Raw genomic sequence first — 4,173 nt, 5'->3', positions numbered from 1 at the left:
CCTTGGAATCTATGTGGCAGCTCACAACCATCCAAAACTCAGTCTAGGGAATCCCTATTGGTGCCCTGATCATAAACATGTCAAAAAAAAACTATAAACCTTGAAAATTATTTTCATCCCATTCCTGGTTTCCAGGAGACTGTCTGTACTCGTTTGTTGCTTGCTTTTTTATTTTGTGTTTGTGTACTGAAGTCAGCCTGTACAATTAATTACTTAACTCTGCCAATTATTGTAATAAATGTTCATATACATCTTTCTTTTCTTTTTAAAAAATATTTTATTATTTTTACTTTATGTATATGAGTGTATTACTTGTAGGCATGTAAGTGCACTCATGTCATGCAATGCCTGTGGAGGCCAGGGCATCAGACCTGTGTCATGCAGTGCCCTCAGAGGTCAGAAGAGGGTGTCAGATCCCCTTGGAACTGGAGTTATGGATGGTTGTTTGTTGCCATGTGGGTGCTGGGAATTAAACCCGGCTCCTCTGCAAGAGCAGTCAGTGCTCTTAACCACTGAGCCATCTCTCCAGTCCCATTTTAAAATTTTTTCCTTTTGTGTGTGTGTGTGTGTGTGTATGTGTGTGTGTGTACGGAAGCCAGAGAAGGAGGTCAAGTGTCTTGCTTGATTACTCTCTGCCTTGAGACAGGGTCTCTCACTGAGCCTGGAGCTAGACTGGTGGTCAGCAAGCTCCTGTTTAAATGCCCCCTACAGCACTGGGGTTACAGGCCTGTGAGGCCAAGTCTCTTTGGTTTATTTGTTGGCTTTACATGGGTGCTGGGATCTGAATTTAAGTCCTCATGCCTGTGCAGCAAATGCTCTCATTTCTGAGCCATCTCTACAAGGCCTACATTCTTAATTTGTTATTTGTTTGGTTTTTGAGTACTGGGGAACTGAGTTCAGGGCCTCACATGTTAGGCAAGTACTCTACCACTAAGCTCCACTGCAGCCCCTTACATACATTCTTTCATGTCATCTTTATAGCAGCTCTGTTAGGTAGGGCCTGCTCATTCTCCCACTGTGTGGATGAGAAAACTAAGTCTGGAAGAGGTTAACATAAGTACATGGGTTTGTCTAATACCAGCCCCTTTGATTACCACTACAAACTACATTTACCTGGCCAGTGGACAGGTCAGTGCACGTAGGTCCCTAAGTCCCCTAGCTCCCTGCTCCCAGAATTACCCAGTAAGCAGAATACCAAAAACTGTCTGGGCCAGAAGACAGTAAGAGAAACTTGTAACCCACAGTGCAGCAGTTGTCAAAAAGCTCTGATTCACTTGCCTACCACTGCATTTGTATGACACCATCCTGGCAGAATTTAGTGTAGGGAAACATCAGTCTATCAAAAATGACTGACCCGATTCTTTCAAGTGGTACTCAATTCTTGTGGGGGAGGGTTTTGGAAATGGAACTGAGCACTTCACATACACACATCAGGCAAGTGCTCTACCACTGAGCTACATTCCCAGCATGACAGTTAATTCTCATATACAATTTGCCTCATGCCAGCCCTGGTGTTAGAACTGAATATCCCCTTCTTGACTTGATTAAGCTTCCCAAATGACCCCAAAGAAAGGGATGTGATTATTTCATGATCTCTGTTTTTCAGATGAAGAAACAGCCATGGAGAAGCTCAATAATTGCTTAAGGTCATATGACTAGTAAGTGGTAGAGCTGGGCTTCCAAATAACATAGCTCAGTGACAGAGAGCTTGTCTAGTATGCAGAAGGCTCTAGGTTCAATCCCCAGTTCCACAAAAAATTAATTAACTCTGTCTCTAGGGTCTGTGCATTTCATCATGTTTGCTACTTCCTACACAATCTGAAACACATCCTGTTTCCTTCTTTGCTTTGACTGCCAGGAAACTCAAAGCCAGGATTTTGGTTATATCACAATCTCTGTCCTTAGAAAACTTTCCATCACCTTCTGCTGTAGTCAGTTTTTCATGTTTCTTCTTTCCTTGTCCACTGGCCTTCTGCCCAGGCTTTCATTCCTCCTTGATTCTTATTCTTTAATTATTGATCAAATGGTCTTTAGGCTGCAGCGGAAACCACCTCCAAGCCCTTTTTGGAATCACAGGACACTAGACATTAATGAGATGAATAGAGACATTCTGATCAGCTGGACACGGTACAAGATGGGTGTCTTTGAGCATCTTCCAGTGGATAGAACAGTGAAACCAGGGAAGTTTTGAGTTCATGAAATTATGCTAATTGCTGCAATGGATCCATCCCAATGTCTCAATGCCTAATTAGAAAGGGGCTTTTCCAGAGGGCTGAGGAGATGACTCAGTGGGTAAAGCGCTTGCCACAGTGGCTGGAGTTTTGATCCCCCAAACCCATGTAAAAGCTGGGTGAGTGTGGCAACCCACCTGTGATCCCAGAGCAAAGAGATAGAGACAGGGGGTTCCCAGAGCAAGCTAGGTAGCTAGATTAACAGAAATGGTGAGTTTGGGGTTCAGCGAGAGACCCTGCCTCTATACATAAGGTAGAGAGTGATGGAAGATGACGTCGGACATCCTCAGGGTTCCGCACAAATACCTGCACGTGTGCAAAAATGCATACACACAACCACAGACACATATACATATGGAAAAGAAATGAAGCTCTTCCCATGTGTGTTCCAGCAATCAAATAATGGAGCAAAACCCAAACTGACTCAGGCTATGCCACATTCAGTATGCGGCTTCCAAGGTCACCCTGGTGTTGGATTCAATTGGCAGATGGGACAGAAACATGCATACTTCTTGACCACACTGGCCTGGATGTGGTACCACATCATCCCTGCCGCCGGCCCATTGGTGGGAAGGAGTCACATACTAATTGCAAGGAGGACTGGAAAAATGTAGTCTGGGCCTGCTTTTCTCCGAAACAGCTCTATACATGGAAGTGGGGCCATCTTTAGTGAATAGCTGACACTAGCCAAGCCCAAAGGGAATGTAAAATTATTGAATGGTCCACCTTTATAAAATGGCTAGGAATAACCCAGTGTATACATATGGACGTAGATGGGTCACAAGAAGGAATATGGGCTTGCCTTGCTTACAAGGAACCAGGGGTCACAGGAGCATTAAAGGCTGGGGCGCTGGCTCTCTTGGTAAAGTGCTTGGGTCTGTTAATCCCAGCACTGGGGAGATAGACATAGGAGGATCCTTGGAGCTCATTAGTCAGCCAGCTTAGCTTATCAAGTGAGCTCCACGCTCATGAGAAACCTTGTCTCAACAAATAAAGTGGAATGACCAGGCATGGTGGCACATGCCTTTGGTCCCAGCACTTGTGAGGCAGAGATAGGCCCTTGCCTGGTCAAGTTTGTCTCTACCTGCTCCTTGGCCAGGAGCACCTCTCAGCTACTGAGTCAATTGCTGTCTGCAGTGGTGTTGAACCCACCACAGACACTGGCAAACAAGAACCTCAGCAGCTTGGCAGTTCCATGTCCCCTGACCTCACTGGTCCTTACAGCTTCCCAACCAGCACCATTCCAAGGGACATCATCACAGCAACCAGGGTCATTGGGGCTGGGACTGCCACAGCTGGGGCAGCTGACTCTGGGACTGGGATTTGAACCATCAGGGAGCCTCATGATTGGCTATGTAGGAACCATTCTCTGAAGCAACAGCTCTTCTCCTATGTGATTCTGGGCTTTGCCCTCTCAGAGGCCATGGGACTCTTCTGCCCAGTTGTGTTCTTTCTCATCCTCTTCGCCATGGGAAACGGTTCTTTCTACCTTCCTCTCCCATAATTCTTTTCTCTCATGTCTTCTCTGCCCTGTATGCGCCTTTTCCTGTGCTTCCCCAGGAAGTCTGGGGAAAGTGGTTTGGCTCGAGGTTTGACAGAGAGAAGACAAATAAATACTGTATTATTAGTAGTAATAATAAAACCTCTGTGTGTAGTTGTGTTGTATGTGATGTGTGTACATGCAGACAGAGGCCAGAAGTCAGATGTCAACATCTTTCCTCCATTGCTATCCACTTGTATTTTTTGAGACAGAGTCTCTTGTTGAACTTGAAGCTAATCAATTGGGCAAGTCAATGAACTTCGGGGATCTGCAGGTTTCTGCGCATAGTGCTGGGGCTATAAGCCTAGCTTTTTTTGTGGATATTGGGGTTCGGAACTCAGGTCCCCATGTTCACTTGCAGACCCTTTAAAAACGAAGTAATTTACCAGCCCTGCATTTATG

At 45.4% G+C, this 4,173-nt stretch overlaps 1 pseudogene; it reads left to right on the top strand.

Moving 5' to 3' along the window:
* Positions 1–2,023: 2,023 nt before the first annotated feature.
* LOC115066876 lies at positions 2,024–3,735 on the top strand (annotated as a pseudogene).
* The last annotated feature ends 438 nt before the right edge of the window (positions 3,736–4,173 follow it).

Source organism: Nannospalax galili, unplaced genomic scaffold (assembly GCF_000622305.1).
Source record: "Nannospalax galili isolate Female #2095 unplaced genomic scaffold, S.galili_v1.0 scaffold184, whole genome shotgun sequence".
In the NCBI taxonomy this organism is placed as follows: domain Eukaryota; kingdom Metazoa; phylum Chordata; class Mammalia; order Rodentia; family Spalacidae; genus Nannospalax; species Nannospalax galili.
This window is presented reverse-complemented; position numbering and strand designations above follow the sequence as displayed.